Genomic DNA, 18318 nt, shown 5'->3' with positions numbered 1-18318 from the left:
TTCTGTGCTAAGTAGTAAAATATTTTTGAGGATTGCATATTTCTCAGAAGTAAAATCACAAGATAATGGGTTGTATTCATAGAGTTATTGAATAGTTTGGCCTGGAAGAGACCTTTATGATCATGTAGTTCCAACCCATCTGCCATAGGCAGGGACAATTCCTGCTAGACCAGGCTGCGCAAAGCCCAATCCTGCCTGGCCTTGAATGCTCCCAGGGAGGGGGCATCTGCAACTTCACTGGGTAGCCTGTTCCAATGTCTCACCCCTCTCAAAGTAAAGAATTTCTTCCTATTATCTAAACTAAATCTAGCCTCTTTCAGCTTAAAGCAATTTCCCCTTGAATTACAGAAAACCACAATATTAAGAAAAAATTTACTACAATTTCTTTTTTTTTTTTTTTTTTTTTTTTTTTTCCAGTTTCATGTCTAATGCATTACAAAAAAAAAAAAAAAAAAATAAATGAAAATTGAAGCATGATTCAGTGAAACACAAGTTGGCATACCTTCAAGACCTTCTGATGGATAGATGAAGCTTAGGTCCATGAACATAAAATTAGTACACTAACAGCAATAATATGTATCCCTTATGCAGGCAAGAACAGATAAACAGACGGAATATGTAGCTCCTGTTGTTCTGGTACTATTAGACATATTATTCAGAGCTTTGGTTTATAGAGCAACAATGTGTTTTCATAAAGTCCTGAAATCACTCCAGACAGTTTTATTTCATAACCAGTCAAACCTCACTGTGGCATGAAGATCTGAGTTACATGTTGAAATTTGAGTTTTATAAATTCTCTTTTCAGTTTGTGCCCAGTGTCTCTGGAACGACTAGGGGAGGAGGGTGCCCAGGTTACTAAGAGGTACTGTAATTCAGAATCATGCAGTTATGTCAGATCGGTGAGAACATCAGCTCACATCTCAGAAGGGTGACAGATGTCAAGTGCAGGCTTTCCAATGGCTGCCTCCAGAAGCCACAGAAATCATGGGAGTCTTTGGATAGTGCTGGTTTGGGATTCTGACTATTGGAAATGGCCATGCAAAAGCAAGGGGTAAAGACATCTGGATTCATGCAATATCATACAAACCAGAGTTTACAGCATCGTTATTTAGGTTGCAGCAAATGTCTGATAACCTATTAGAAATCCTGAGCCAAATTTTGGTACTCATGAACAACATAAGAGATTTTCAGTGGGTAAGTGTATGTTTGGATCAACAGCAAAAGACATTTTAACTTGGATAACATGTTGGCATTATGGCAATAACAAGACCCTACGAGCATCTGAGCAGTGATTTGGCTTCTGGAAAGGCAAGGTTAGTGGTGAGCTGCTCAAATGGCCGACCTCATTTCAACATGCACATTGCAAGTCATCAGCAAATTTGATTATAAATAAGTACCAGACCTTCCAACAAGCTGTTCTGAGGTTGCTCATTTGGAGTAAAAAATGAATAACTTTAGCATAGCTAATTCCTACAGTTTCACATATTCTCTAACAGTTAATGTTTTATAGGAAATTTAAAATTGTACTCGGTTAATCACACATACTGGATTTGCTCCATTAGGTCAAGCAGGGTCATTTGTCTACAGAGAAAATGTGGGACAAGGTTTATAGGGAAGTTGCTGGTGGCCAGAATATGGACATAAACGGTTTTACTTTTCTGTTTCAGTATTTGGTTCAAGCCCTCTTCTACATCAAGCACTGATCACCAAAAGTTGTAATATTTGGATTTAATTTTTAACAAAATTTTCAAGATTGTTTATATTGGTATTAATCCCTGAAACTATTTGTGTCCTGGCTGGGGAAAGTTGAAACATCAAAATAGAACACGACACGTGAAATTTCTGCTTGAAAATAGTTGGAATCTAGGTTGGAAACTTTCTAGTCATTTCTGACTAGAGAGAAAAAACAAACACTTGATTTTCCTTCTACAGATAAAAACCTGAGTATATATTTACAGAAACTTTAAAAAAGATTGGAAGAATCAGAGGCACAAATTATTCACCCAATGGCATTGTATTTAGCTGTTCAGAATAAATGGTGTTTGGTTTAAAATTGATGAGGCTGTGCCTCCTTTTGGAATAATTTCAGTGGATGGTGTAAGAAGGTGCTATTAATTCTTTATTATATTAAAGAAAATAACACTTTAGACAGAAGAGCTTAATTTACTTGCTTAATGTCTAGGTCTAGCACCATGGGAGTTTCAGTAGGACCCAGGATTTTGTGGGTACTCTGGAAAACCTTGGGACTCCCATACATCCTGCATAATCTACACTGATCTCACGAGGATTCATTGGTTAACTTATGGCTTCTCAGGTAGCAATCGACATGAACATATGGGCAAATGAATCAAACTCAAAAGGTTACAGTCAGCTCCTTAGACCTTAAATGTCGCGAACACAGAAGTAATTGGTGCATTAGGTATGTAGTTTCCCAGGACAGCCAGAGGAGAGGCAATCAGGGGAATCAGTGACTCCTGCATGTTTGCAACAGCTTTTTGTACACTAGCAATTTGATTAAACAATATATATAAAAGTGAAATCTTAATTTCAGATTGAATTCTAATCAAAAGCTTTCCACAAAACAGACTTAATTATTTGCCTTAGTGTTTTCACTATGCACAGGCAGAAAAGATAATAATAATGATAAAAATTTTCATGCACGTTGTTAAACTGGGGAACAGTAGATATGCCTACAATGTAAAATTGATTTGTAGTCTATAGGAAAGCACTGAATGGAAGAAGTTGTTTTCAAGCACAAATTTGCCTTGGCACAAAGCTAAGTAGCTTTTCTGTCTGGAACACTGTCTGAACAGTCATGTTTCCATTGTGATTTTTGTACCCAAATGATAAGCCTATCTTTGCTACTCATCTGATAATAGTTTTCACATTTCCATCAGTCCTATATTTTTTCTTATGCCTAACATATGTTCATGACACTGAGTTCACAAAGATCAACAATAATAATAAAAAAAAAAAGATTATTACTAACAATAGGCAGAGGAGAGGTTAACATCAAGATACATTTTGGTCAAAAGCTGTGTTGTTTTGGTGCCCAAATTCTGGGCTTATGAAAAGAATAACAATCCTATTTAGTAAGATACATTGACAACAATAAAAAATATGTCAATAAAACAACCCATTCATAGATTATATTTGAACTATAATAACATAGGGAGGAGAGAACACTGTCTAGTCTGCTTGAAAATCTGGCCATGCTGCTGTGCACTCATAAGTATATCAAGCAAGAAATGATGGAAAGCTCCACTGATTTCAAATAATTCAATTGTTTTTCCTTTTCTAATCAAATATCTTCATAGTGAGGAACTAGAAAGGCATTATTCAATAGGCAGTGTTGGAAGACGTGAAAAACGGCTTTTCACTACTAATGTAACATTAAAGATTAAAAATATTTATTGCCTGTTATTCTTCTGTTAATTGTTTTGTGTAGAGAAAAATAGAAGCTGTTACCTTAATTTTTAAAAAGAATCACAATGTGCATTCATAGTTGAGAGCAAAGTGTTGGGGCTACAAAAATTATGAAATGATGCATTCCAGTGAAAGAACTTTCAAGCCCTTAGGGTCAACAAAAAGCATTAATTCAAGAAATTAGATACAAAATTTAACTTTTTCATGGTAATAATGATTTCATAAAGAAAAACTTGTTAGTAGAGGTGACAAATATGAAGTTCTATTGAACATTTAAATCCAGGAATCTTAGTGTGTACCCCTGGGATATATTTACACAGCCAATGACTCCCTTATGTTATTAAGTAATTTATTTGAGAAAGTCTCCATTCATGAGTTTACATAAGAACAATATCAGGTTTACAAAGGCTTGTATTGTCAGTTTAGCAAATACCTAATTCACAATGAGTTTTTCTTAAGATTTTCATTAGGTTGTTCAATATTATTTGATCATTTAATGTCAGCTTTGTAAGATAATAATTTCCCCTATATGAAAAGAGGAAATTAAATGGAGAAATAAATTAAAGAGTGAACTAAACTTAAATTTTAATCAGCTTCACCAAAAAACAGAGGAAAGCAGTGTCAATGCTTGTGATTACACTTTGCTTGGATGCAAATTATCTACCTTTGGTAACCTGAGGCTTCATTGTATTGTATTTCTGTGCCACAGTGCCAAAAATAATCTGTAATCTTGCATATGGTTGCATTTGGACTTGATCTGTGATGTGACAGTATCAACCCATGGCAGCATTAGTTGAAGAGGCTATCAATTATATAGGCATTCAGATGAAAACACCTTAGATCTCTTTTGATTTCTCTGCCAATTTGTACTGTAATCTAATGCCTCCAGCTATTATTGTATGCAATGTGCAGATATAACTAAATATGACAATTTCTGCATCAAGGACCAGAGTGGATATGACAGAGGGGAGTAGCACAGGATCCCTTCATGCTGAAAATAAAGCTGGTCAAATCTGTCAACAGAATATTTATCTTCTTGTGGAAGGCGCTGATTCATCAGTACAGAACTATTTCCCAGGAAATGTGTTGATTTTGCTCAACTTGCTAATGAAATACAGATGAACCTTGAATTCTTCATTGTCTCCTGTCTAGGTCATTCACTGCCATTCCAAGGCTCTGGGGAGACTTCACTGAGGCCTTCCAGTACTTGAACTAGAGGCATTCAAGACCAGGCTGAATGTGGCTCTGGGCAGCCTGGACTGGTCTTTGGCGACCCTGCACATAGCAGGGGGGTTAAAACTATATGATCATTGTGGTCCTTTTCAACCCAGGCCATTCTATGATTCTGTGTTTCCATGGTCCCTGAGCACCATAACAGGGTTGGTGCTCCACCAATGGAGGCTTGGTTCAATGAGTGATTGGAATTACAATTGGTTCCTTCTACAGCCTGCCTCTGACACTCTTTCCTTCCCAGGATGATATTTACTCTCCCTCATTGAGTTTCCTGCACTCTGCTAAAAACACAGATATCACTCTATCTGTTTCTATTTGTTATATCCAGACTGTGTGAGAAATATGCACCAAAACTTTCCTCAGTCCCTTCCTATACACTTTATTTCTTGTTTCTTGTATCCTAGCCAGCTGAAAAAGGAACTCTGTGTTTTTTTTTTGTTTGTTTGTTTTTGTTTGTTTGTTTTTTTTTTTTTTCCTAACCTATCCTTAAACTTAGGACAAAAGCAGCATTCAAATCTAAGTCAGTATTACAGCAACTACTAACCTGTGTGACATCTGAATCCACTGCTAGCTGCTTTAAGAATCTGCTTCTAAAAAAATAAGGAGGAAAATATATTTTTCAAGGTAACATCTCCCATGAGAAATGAAAAGACATCTTACAAATAAAATATACAGACTTAAGCAACAACAATATTTACTGAAGCCTGTCTTTCCCCAAACTTTGGCCACTATTTGATTTTTCATTTTTGTTACTTACTGAATATGTATATATGTAATAATTGTGAACAGGTACAGGCAAGGTACAATTCAGACAGTTGTATTTACTAACATTTGCAGCATTCTTTGTAGTTCCATTTGTGCAGTGATTCTCTGAAAGAGGTTCTCTGATATTTTAAGGAATTCTGAAATGCAGGACTCCAATCTATGTAAAAATAATCTCTATTAGTAAGTAAGGATAGTCACTGATTGGCATTCATATGCTAAGAGAAATCTTTAGTCCAGAAAGGTAATAAACTTGGAAACAACTTTCTTGTAAGTGAGAAGCTCTTCAGTAAGGAGGCCTTTACCACAAAATTGAGAATAGATATGAGAAAAACCAAAGTTAGGCAAGGGTTCATGAACAGGAAACTATGATACTGTTTATACCAAAATATTGACATCACACATTACAAATCATGTTAAAGTAATATAAGGCTCATATAGTTGGCTTGGGTCTACCTCCTAGCATCACTTTGTAGAACAGAACAGGTTTCCCAAAGAAGTTGTGGATACCCCCTCCCTGAAAGCATAGGAAGTTTACCTGTCTATAACAGGGGACTTGGAACTAGTTGATCTTAAAGGTCTCTTCCAAAAAAATCAATTTATGGTTCTGTAATTCTGCAATTGTATGTTGTACTTATCTGTCAGTGTGAATCCAGAAAACCATGGCAAAAGAGAAGCTGATGTAGTAGGGTAGCATATGAGTAGAAAAGGGAGAATGTCTGTAACTAGCTTTAGTGCAGCATTAGTAGCAGCAACATGGAAGCAGTGGATTTGGTGACTGGATAATACAAACAGACTGAGTAGATTTCAGATATTGAAACTCTAAAGTTTGACTGCATAGGCTTAGTATGTGGAAAAAAAGCAGTTAGTGATGATTTTTTGATAAAGACATGAGAGATAAGAGGGATTTGGCAGTATAATCTTAGAAAGGAAGTGGATGGGAGGAAGTGTAAGGAAGTAAATAAAAAAAAAAAGCTTTAGTATATGTAGTGCTTAGAAGTAAGTTACCAATCACCAAGAAAAAAAAGCATCTAAAAGTCTAATGTGCTAAAAAATAAAACTAGTATTTTGTGTATTCAAGCATTTAGTAAAACTGAAGATTACTACACAAATAGAATAAAAAGGCTGGGTTCATACAATTTTTGGAGCATAGAAAGGTTTATTCTATGTACTGTTGCAGCATGTGTACTCTCCACAGGGATTGCTGCCCTGTGTAGTCCTTGTTTTACGTCCAGTCAACTTCATTTAGAATATTTGATAGAAAGATATAAAAACCCATATATCCCTTCTTCAAGTCTAATAGCTGGCTCTTTACGGTACTGGTTGTATTTACTACCTTTCTACTATCATCTTTAAAAATAAGCAGATTTTTAAAATTAAGTCTTTTTTATTATTCTTAAATTAGAGTTAGATACTAAACTAGTAGGAGAATATATTTACGCTATCTTGTTATTCTGACTGGGTTGTGAAGAGCTGCTCCTCAGACTTAAGCTGACAGGATTGATTTAAATGGAGGACACTGGGTTGACTCATTTCTATCCAAAAAAACTCCTTCATAGAGGTTCGTCATTGTAAAGAATACTGCAATAAAAAAAAAAAAAAAAAAAAAAAAAAAAAAAGGTGGTTACATGTTACATGGAGGAGGATGCTATTTTCATTTGCTTTTCTGTTTCAGAGTAAGCAAACAGCCTGAAATGGTGCCAGGAGAACAGAATTGTCCCTATGAAATTGCTGAAAGTATTTTATAGTGTCGTTTTTCCATGTGACGCAGACATTCACAGATCATGAGATAAGGTGGAAGAGGTACAATTCCTGCTGATGAGATAAAGCCACAGAAAGAGGAAGATGGAGAAATTTGGCAGTAAATATTGGATTGAAGGAACAGATAGCCATGACGATGGTATCCTTAAGCTTCTATGTGCCTATATCAGCTCCTAAAGTTCTGTGTTAACTTTTTGGTATTTGTTCTCAAAATTATCTGATAAAATTCACAACTTAGGCTCTCAAGTTCCCAGAGAAAATGAAGCATTTCCTATATCTTCCATAGCTGTGGGTTTTGGCAAAATACATCTTGCCTCCTGGGCAACAGGAATCAAATGCATCTTCACTGTTATGTTCCTTATTAAAACACTGTGTATCACCTGCTACCTTCAGCAACTTTCCAATACATTGTCAGTTGACAAAGAGAAAGAACTACAACTGATTTTTTCACAGCAGTAAGTTTTACTCTTTGATACCAAATGCAATCATACAATATACTATTAAAGAATGACGTCAACATACTTCTTAATAGTTGCACATAGCATTTGACTATTTTTTTTTTTTTTTGAAAGCAGCTTTGAAAATTGCCGAAGAAATGCTACTGCTAGGGGAGGATGAAGAAAATGTTCTCCTATTTCTTAACAGTAAGACAAAAAAGTCTTACATAAAATTTATTTTAGATTTAGATAAAACAAAATCACATCACACTCACTATACATGGATAGGTAACTTTACGTATTCTTTCCAAACTAAATTGCCAATTGCTCAACATCTGAAAAAAAAAAAAAAAAAAAACAACAAAAAACTGAATGGACACAATGCATATATTTGTACTAAAACTCTTGAAAACTGTTACTGTTGACCTTTGACTTCTGTTGAGTTTACCAAAGTTTGGCCTTGAAGGATTTTTTCCCTTGGGAGCAAGTAATTAATGAGAGCCAGGGATATTTTTTATTATAATCTTGCTTCTTTCTTTGGAAATACATACACAAATGCTAATTTCCAGAACATGAAGGAATAAGAGCAATAAAGGTTCTGTTTTTTTTCTTCTCAGAACTCTACCACTCCAGAAAGTATTTATTAAAAAGCCCTCCTTGTTTAAACTTCTTAAAAACAGAACTTCATTGTATTCAGCAAACAGACAATAGGTAAACACATAAAATTATCTTTGAGACCACCTGACAAGTTTTCCATCAACCCAATAAAAAGGGCTGCCTTACTCTAAGACTTTAAATAAAATCAATCCTAGCAACTTGAGACTTGCAGCAGGTGCATAATTAAGTCATTCAGAGAACCAATGTAAAAGATACAGTGTTTATAACTAGGATGAATTTACCAAAACCTTTCTCTCAATACTGAATATTATTAGATCACTTTTCCATATTGGTTTATATGTATATAATGCTCCTTGACCTATATCTTCTGACTGTGTGTTTTATCCTCTCCTCATCTCAGTTAGATACATAGAAATCTGACCTCAGAACATAATTAAGTGAAAAAAAGAACCATAAATCACAGTTACGTGGATTTTGAAATAACTCTACAGAGATGTTATTCCATCTTTGTTATTTTCTCGCAATATAGCTGTGTATTTCCCAGAACAGTGGAAGAAAAGTTATACAGCAACATATATGGTAAATAGGCTATGAAGGTATAATTGGCAAAACAAACATGCACAAGAAGATAGGAAAATATTCAGAATTCATTAGCTTGACAATCAAAGATGTACAGGATATTCATCCAGGTCACAATTCATATGCAATAGAAGTGACAAAGCTTTTCTGGAATGTATTTAGTTCTCTGCTGCTATTAGCAACAGTCAATAACTGAAACAATAATCCCGAAATCAGGATTTGACAGATTCCTGTTCCTATGCAGGTTGAAACCACAAGGGTACAGGCAAATTTCCACACCCTTGTCTGTAGTTGAGATTGACATGCTCATCTGCGTCCTTCTGAAAGGAAGCATGTGCTCAAACATATACATGAATACATGTGTTATAAGAGAAAATATTGATGCTGATCTCCAGCCATGGTATTCCATATGCACGGGAAAAAAAATACAAATGGAAAGAATAGGTCACATTCATTCAAAGGATGTCTGGACATAGTCCTCATCAATTTGGTAGCAGTAGGTGGCCCTGCCAGAAGAATTCTGTAATGTCTAATGTGATGTTTTTTCAGATTCTTGTGCAACACAGGAGGCTATGCTTCATTTTATGGTCCTTCAATCTGTGAAAGCAAGTCTTTCTGATACTGTGTGTTTGGAGGAAGTGGTTGTGGAACTTAAATCAGAACAACCACAGTTACATCTGGGAGTCCATTTCTGATAACAACATTCCTAATATGAGTCTGGGGTATTTGTGCCACTGTGACTGAATTTGAGTCACAAAGGTTTATTGGTCTAAAAAACTCCAGCAGTGAATGCTAGGGTTTCCAGGCAAAGTAGGAGAAAACACAAAGTCTTGCAATGGCATGTGTTTACAGGAACATCATATTTTTAGCAAGGCACTAGTATGTTATTTAAGGAAATTAACTATGATTTATAGCAGCTAATAAGTAAGACAAAACTTGTTTAATATATCTTAGCATTAAGTATCTCCTGCATTAGTTGTCTCTAAAATTTGTTCCATTTGTTACCTAACAAAGTATACTCAATTACTATTTTTATCCAGTTCATTGCTTGATTCCATCTGTCCTTTCAAAATTAGCTTGTCTAATCAGAATCCACTTTTGCTGGTTGTTCATTTCACATAAAAAGGAGGCATTCTTGTTTACTGAGAAAGTAATTGGATTATAATTTTGAAAAGAAAGAAATATGAATTGTAATAAATTATTTCTTAAGAATTACATGTGAGCATGAAAATCAACATACCCAAAACAAATTAAAAACTCTAATGAATGAAAAGGTTATAAATAGAATATGCAACTGAAAAGAATCATTAATCATTCCAACTTACCCACTCCTTTTTACTCAGATGAGAAGAGCTGTATAGCTGACAAAAAAAGAAGATTTATGTATCAACTAAGTGATGGTCAAATAAATATTTATACCACCTGTTATTCATCTTCTAGCATTTCAGCCCTTGTAACCAGTAATCAAACTTTTTATTATTATTATTTTTTTATTATTTTTTTTTTTTTTAAGAAAGAAAAAGTAAAATTTAAGTTCAGTTTGGGTGTTCACTGTTACATTTTAGTCATTGATTAAACTGTATTGATAATATTTGCATGATCACAGGAAGACTGGAGTAAAGTGTGCATCTGTGCATTTTTAGGTGAAGGAGTGAACTCAGAAAGTGTGTTCAAAAGCCTGGACAATATACTTTGGGTTTTTATACAGTTCTATATCGCATTAGTTTTATTACTTCCCAACAGGTAAATTCATATAAAATAAAACCAGGATTTCTTCTCTTTCTAATTTCTTCCTTTTCCTTCCTTTTCCTTCCTGCCTTGCTCCCTACCTCCCTTTCTTCCTTTCTTTTTTCCTTCTTTCTTTTTCTTCTTCTTCTTTTTTTTTTTTTTTTTGTATATTTTATTTTTTGTATCTATTTTATTGTTAAACTTGTTTCATAAATAAAACAAGGAAAACAAACAAATAATTAGAAAAAATCAGTAATACAATAATTATCTGAAAGATGATAAAACACATAGCAAAGAATGAGAAAAAATAAGTAAAAATAAGAACAGGAATTGAAAAAAAGATCTGGTAACTAAATTGTAATCTTATATAATTATTATAATCTTGTATTATAATGAGCAGAAAAATAGAATAATTTGAAATTATGAAGTCCTCGAAAAACTTGGAGCTTACCTGTGCAACTGGTTAACACCTTGAAATCTTTCTATTTGTAGACCTAGCAAAGGAAAGTACATAAGAAAATGAAATACTCAAGTGAGAAAAATGGTTATAGATTTACAATGACTTAACCCATCATTCATATTTTCCTTGTTTTAGAATTGCTTTCAAAAATGACTTTTATGATAAAAACTCATCTTCTGATCCTTAAATTGCATACTGGGAGTCTGAAGTTATAACGATTTGAGATTAAAGAATCTCAGATTTGGTGTCTCAGTACCAAATTGTTTGTTTACAGTGTAGTTTAGTCAATGAGTATACTGAAATTTAGTACAGGGAGAATGAAAAATGTAATCAACAAAAACTTAGAATAGAGATGAAAGCAAAGTGCACCTGACTTGGAAAAGACAGGAGTTAAATGCCAAACTATCCATGTGAATGAGTCAGTTAAAGGAAGTTCATGAACGACAGATGGTGAAATATTCATTAAATAATGGCCAAGGTAAAGATTATTATCACTTCCGTAAAGCACAATGCTAAAGCATATGTACAGTGTGACACAAATTCTCTCAGCAACTTCAAAAAGTTTATTTATATGCTCAAAAGAAGACTTATAAGTCTGCAGATTATATCCACCTGTGGTGTTGACATAATAAAATACAAGGCATTACTTATGGAGCAGCTCTTGTGTTTTATTGCAGTTGAGAACTGTAGTTCAGATTAAACCTCTGCCAATGGTCATTTTGGAGGATTATTACCATATTATAGGAACTAATTGCATTTGGATAGGGGTGACTGAAAACCACTGTTGTTTGGTTAACGAAAGCTATTTTGAAGAATTTATCTGCAGTTAACATAACAACAGAAAAACAGCATTGCAACAGCTTCACATCAGAGGATAAAGAAGTTTAATAGTGATGCGTAGTTTCTCAGGCTGCCCTATTCACAAGCAGTGGGTTTCTGATTTAGTATATGCACAACAACCTACTTGAAAGTCAGCTAAATGCTAGGGCTAAGAGACTCCAAAAATGATCAAAATAGTTTCACAAATGTCTAGTATTTTGTTTTTCGAGATGAATTGATCCAGACTGAAAATGTGAAAACAAAAGTGGGAATATCAAGGAATTCTTTGGTGACATTTCCAATGCTCTGCTTTTTCTTGAAGGAATGAGGTTCATCTAAAATATTTGATTCTTCTTCCACCTGTGGCCTGATTCTAGATTCTAGAAGAAAAAGGCCATATAATCACTAAAAGTGGTTTTATGCTCATTTGAAAACCAACACTTGAGCTAAAAATTCTGAACAGTCAATTGAAACTTCAAAATTGTTGCATATAATGTTTCTTAGACTGGTTTAAAATCCTCTCTCACTCTCTTTTTAAAGGTATTTAGGTAAAAATAAGTAACTGTTAGGAAGGAAGACAATTCTTATTCATCTCACGTAAGCTACAAATAATAGAGATGGTAAACTTGGTAAACTACTCTGGGTGTGATATCAATGAGTTGTTTTCTCCTTTATTAATTAAGTAAGCTATGAACCAAAAAACACATTTTTCCTCTCCTACAGGTTGTTCACTTCATGTATATTCATTTCTGACCTTTCCCCTGTGTCTCATCTCTGCCTTTTTCCTGTCATCTAATGCAAATCCATCCTCTTTGTTGCCTCTTCATAAACAGCATCATCAAATGGACTCTTTTGTACAAACTCAGTGGAGGTTAAACTGAGCTAAATAAAAACTCCTTGAAAAAAAAATTGCTCCCTTTTGGGTCAGTATACATCTTTGAGAGAATCACATTAGAAATGGGATAAGAAAATAACTTAAATTATTATTATTATTTTTAATTAAAACCCATGATATATATACATCGAGTATACATAGACAAATTAACAACTCTGAACAGTACAGGACTTTCAACTCTTCCTGTGCAGTAACTGTGTTACAAACTGACTTGCATGCTTAAAAAAAAATATATTTTTTCTTGAATGCAGAATATTCTTTGGAAAAAAAAAAATAATAATAAAATTAAAATTGTGATTCACTCTGTGAGTTTTCTCCATTTTGGAAATTTAGAATCTTTTAAATGAACATTTAAATAATTTTAATTTGACCTAACTTTGTAGGTGATATGTATTTAAAATTCTGCATGAACATGAAATGAGTGAGTGTTTGAAGTCCAGCCTTAAGTCTTTGGAATTGTCCAGCATTATGATTTGTTTCTGGGGGCTTTCAACTCTTTCTATGACTGACAAATTCTGGTTTGGGGTAGCTCTTCATAGTCCAGCAGGGGTCAAGGTTTTGCTCAAAACTGGATGAGGCCATCAGTCCAGGAAAAAAAAAAAAAAAAAAAAGCAGTATGTCATTACAAAATATAAATTGTCCAATAGCAATCCAGGAGCTTTAAACCGATAAAGCTTAGGGCTATAACCTCCCTTCCTATAGGCTTTATTTTACCAGTGAATTTTGTAAGATCTCCCTTCCCATGTTTTTTTTTTTTTCAACAATTTATTCTTATGCCAGGTAAGATTTAAGTCTTTCTTTCACAGCCACAAAAGCTACATACAGTTCAGAAGCATAACTGGTTAGCTAGCTTAAGCTACAGACAATTCCATATACTGCTTTGGTATGGGCACCTTGTTCATTAGTAGCTGAACTCCCTCTCCATTTAAATGAAAGTTCCTACATGTGAGATGCATCGTAACATCTACACAGCAACTAGTGCACCTGAGCTTTTCTTGTTACCCTTATTGGGTTTCAGTTTGCAAATCTTTGATACAGTTTGTTTATTAAATTACATAATTCATACAGTCCCTGAAAAAAAGAAAGAATATGATGGAAGATGATCTCTGAAGATATCTAGTCCAGTGTTCACACATTATTGCTCATTGTAAATGGTAGTCCTTTGATAAACTTTCACCTAATGTGACTAAGCACATTCCTCACCTCCCGTAAATATAAAGTAAAACATCTTAAGCCAACACAATGTTGACTTAAGACTGTTTTACAAATGTGTTAAGACTGGAGTATGTAGCCTCGTCAGAACGTCATATCAGCATCAGCTGAGAAGTATGTCACCTGACGGCAGTTACTGAAGTGCTTGCAGTTGTACAAGCATATCCATTACATGCACTTAGGGATTCTGAGGATGAGCTCTAAGGCTATATATAAGCAACACTAATAATTGATAGCTGTTGAAGGTTAAGCAGTTAGAATTATGGTGATACATCCCTTTATGCTTTACTTAACTAACTGAAGTTGGTTAATTTAACAATTTCAACATCTTGAGAGAAAATAACGTGTACTGCACTGCTTGGCATTGTGTTAGCACTGGAGATGGGTTATGTTAATACGGATCCTCTGCTCCATATTAACAGGAGTATGTTTTGGACACAATTGCCATTAACAATTACATATCTTGGTTCTTTTTTGTTGTTGTTGTTGTTGTTGCTTATTTATTTATTTATTTATTTATTCTTTTTAAAGTTCTGCCTTCTTGACTGGAACCTGAGCAAGTTGCCTATGCTCACAAACATATGAGGTCCAAGAAATTAAAGAAGATTGAAGTACTTTTATTACTGATTTAAAGTTTTGTTTCTCTGTGCAAAATACAACCTATTTCACAGATGCAAAAGTGAAAAACAGAAATGCACAAGTCTCTTCCAAATTCAAATCATACACACCAGAGTCACAAAATCAGGCTGTTTTGCTCATTACTAGAATTTTGGAGAACACAGTTTCTTAGATATTGCTTTATGGAGGTAGGTTTACAAGCCATACATATCCTTGAATAGCTAGTTGGTTAGTTTCAGTGTCTAAAAAATAGATGGAGTTACATATTTCTAGCTAACTGTGTTGGATTTAGAAAAACAAACAAGGATGAATTCAAAACTGGGTACTCAGAAATAAATCTGTCTGGAGAATGATGCTGTAAAGAAATGAATCTAAATTCTAGAAAGGCTGATCTTTAAAACTATTCTGATCTTCCCATGATTCATCAATGTGTTTATCCTAGGCATTCTGGTGGATTTGGACCTAGTGCACATATTCTCACATGGTAGTTTTGAAAGCCTGATTTGCATAACATGATGCTTATGTAAGATTTTTGAAGATTTTTCAACAGGAAGAATGTGACTGCTGAAGGAATGTGCAAAAGGCTTAGTCTTCCATGCAATATATTCTGTAAAATAAGATTTACATGCTCATAAAACTAGAACACATTTTCCCAGCGTTTATTTCTGCTAACTGTTGGGTACTATTTTATAAGTTTGTTTAGATATGTGTTTACAATGATGTGCTATTTACATTATCTGCCCCTAAAGGTTTCTTAACCTTCTCGGTGCTACACATCCACATACATACAGAGAAGGGGATGGAGACAAGCATTATCCTTGATGTGTGTTTTGCCAACCCTTAGGTTTGTTCTTAAACCTTGGAGAAAAAGAACAACAAAAAAATAGTTTTAATGGTTTCAATTTTACATTTTAAACTGCTGTTTTGTAGATGTTTATTTGGTAATTTATCTGAAAAATAAAGAATTCCCTTATTAAATGAGACTCAATTCTGTTTATCATGAATGTGTGTCCTATCATAAGAGAACATTGGCCTTGCACAGATACTGAAAGAAGCATAGAGGCAAGAATTCATTTGCACAGCTATTATTTCAAACTGAGAGAATTAATACAAAGTCAGATGTCATAAAGACAGCATTCAAAATAAACTTTTGTTATGCTGAATTAACTGTGAGTATGTAGCACACAGACACAATTCAGAAGAACAAAAGAGGTAAAGTCATTGCAAATTAAACCTATTTTTCATTAACTTTGTCACTCAGGTAGGTCTGTACCTAGCAGTCATTGTAGTTCATTCAAAAAATAATAATATAATTTTTTACTTTTTTTCCCCCATGACTTCAACAGAGTCCCTGTTGTATTAGTAAGCGATCTCTCCAGTGGCCAAAATAATATCTCTGAACTCCCATGAATTTTATCCCAAAATGTGGCAGCCTGGCATGATTAAAAGCTTTAAATTCTCAAAGAGAAACATGATTAAAGCAGAACTGTAGTCTTGAGTGGCACCTCACTGGTTTCATTTGCCAGTATTGTTATTTTCCAGGGTTATATTTGATTTACAAGAAAAATGCTTTTAAGTTGTGCAGTAAGTCCTACATTGTATCCATGAGTATAAAATCCTCAAATTGCCTTCATTTGTCAAATGCTAAAGTCCTACCTGAGATTGTTCAGTGGCAGAGTAGGAATCTAATGACTGTAGAATTAAGGAGGTAGGTTATATTTATAGAAGTTTCAGAGGTTATACCTTTTCTCTCCCCTCTTGTCCCCCTCCTGACTCCCTTTAATTCAGCACTTCTACCACAGCAATTCAGTTAAGCTTCATTACATGGCACAGATGGCTCATTAGTCCAGTCACCATGATTTTATAAAAACTTCTCTCGTGATAGTAGTTTGAATGGCTTTCATATTCCAAATTATTTGTGAAGATGATGAAATACCAAGCTTTAACTCATCTTTCAAATTGTGCTACACTTTATCTCTAAAACTGCTATGCTCTTCTCTTGCTTACACTGTAGTTCCTACTGCTTTGATTTTTTATGTTGCATGCAGTTAAAGATCAAACATGGAGAGTGAAGATTTTTTTAACAGAACTTGTAATAAAGTCTGTATTAGGAATAAAGGTGAATTATACATTATTGAGTACCTCACATTAATCTCCTATTTTTTTTTGCTTATGTAATATAAATCCAATTTATCAGATATCAGTAAAAAACTTGGGTAGTCTTAGGGACTTTGATCATTAAAGTATCACAGTGCCTGCCAGACTATCATACAACTCAATGTGGTGCAACAGTTACATACAGCTAGCTGAAAAGAGCAGTTTTTCCTAGATAAGCCATGTATAGTTTGTAATGGTTAACTTCATTCTCTAAAGAGCCTATCTCAAGTACAGTCAAGGTTTTGTCTGCCATTTGCTTGAAGAGTCTGGATCAGATCCTTAAATCAAAGCCAAATGTGAATAAAAGCAGTAAATTTGTCGGCAATAAATCCTCACTGATCTGCATTACTCAAAGATGGGACCTGCTGGAACATCTTCATAACATTCTTTTTCCTTCCTTCTCCTCATGTGCAACATATTGCAGTAATCAATTAACATAATGGAATATTCCTGCACAGAGACCTTCTTGTAACTCCCATATGGTCAGAATTCCATCTTAATAGATTTTATTTATTTATTTATTTTCAACAGAAATTGAACTAATCCTGCATATTTGTGATGATAGAAAAATAAACCCAAGTTTTCAGTGGGGATTGGTGATTTTCTGCTCCTTTGTATTGGGTTTAAATATTATGGAGGTGTTTGCTTGTCAGAGAGGTTTGAGCGTCGTTTCCTTGATAAATCAATCCCATTCAAAACATCAAACTGGGGTAGCAGCAATGGAGGTACTCAGTTTAATAATTTGCATTTGGAAGTGTAGGCCTTACAGTTCCTCTCTAGAACAAATACAGGCAAAGTTCTTATTCAGTTTAAATAGCGTATCCCTGTCCATGTAATTACATTACTTGTTTGCTTTTACACCTCAGTCTTTGTCTGATTACACTAATTTCCACAAAGCAGAAAATTTATGGTTATGGCATGTGTAAGTCCAAGTAGAACTTAATTCATGTAAAGACAGAACTGTAACTGACCAATTTAAACTAGGGTTTAAATTGGTTGAAAGTTGCTTAGATTATTATTTTTTTTAACATGAAATCAAATCAGCCTTCATATTCCTTGTTTTCTCCTATACCAGAAAAGACAATTTGACACAACTCAATAGTGTTTCAAAACAGACAGGGGGCAGAGGAGAAATTATTTGGACCATGTCTACTCCAGCAGAGGGTAGCAGAACACCACCATATTCCCACAGCAAAGGATAAGTATCACAGTAATATTTGTGGTTTGTGTCTTCAAAGCACGAATATACTACGCAGAAGAATATCTTTGGGGGATGAGAGGGAAATTGGATAATGTAATCCCAAAATTACTGTACTGACTTAATTCAATCCACTCATTCTTCATCTCTTGTTCATCTGAAATATTTTCTTCCATAATTACCAGGAGCTGTTTACCGTAACTGATAATATTACTCCTAAGCATAATCTGTGAGAATGAATACTAGGTTACCTGAATGCAGTGATCTCTACTGATGAACTAGTAACACCAACACAATTAACTTCATCAGCAGTTTCACCAACAAATATACATGGGTGAAACTCTACAGGAGGAAATTAGCCATACTGAGGCATGGTGAGTTACGTTCGCACTTACGTGTTGTTGTGCTAGATGTC

General features: G+C 34.4%; 1 protein-coding gene across 3 annotated transcripts in view; it reads right to left on the bottom strand.

Moving 5' to 3' along the window:
- Positions 1–18318, bottom strand: part of CELF2 (CUGBP Elav-like family member 2) — a 545978-nt gene that overhangs the window by 428480 nt on the left and 99180 nt on the right. For all 3 annotated transcript variants that reach the window (XM_072354469.1, XM_072354546.1, XM_072354461.1), the window contains 2 exons: positions 10996–11038; positions 10142–10177 (listed from right to left, as the gene is read on the bottom strand). The gene's annotated coding sequence lies outside the window, so the exon portion shown is untranslated. The remainder of the gene's footprint in view (positions 1–10141; positions 10178–10995; positions 11039–18318) is intronic.

Source organism: Excalfactoria chinensis, chromosome 1 (assembly GCF_039878825.1).
Source record: "Excalfactoria chinensis isolate bCotChi1 chromosome 1, bCotChi1.hap2, whole genome shotgun sequence".
In the NCBI taxonomy this organism is placed as follows: Eukaryota; Metazoa; Chordata; class Aves; order Galliformes; family Phasianidae; genus Excalfactoria; species Excalfactoria chinensis.
The sequence above is the reverse complement of the archived record's forward strand: the minus strand, read 5'-3'. Positions and strand labels throughout refer to the sequence as shown.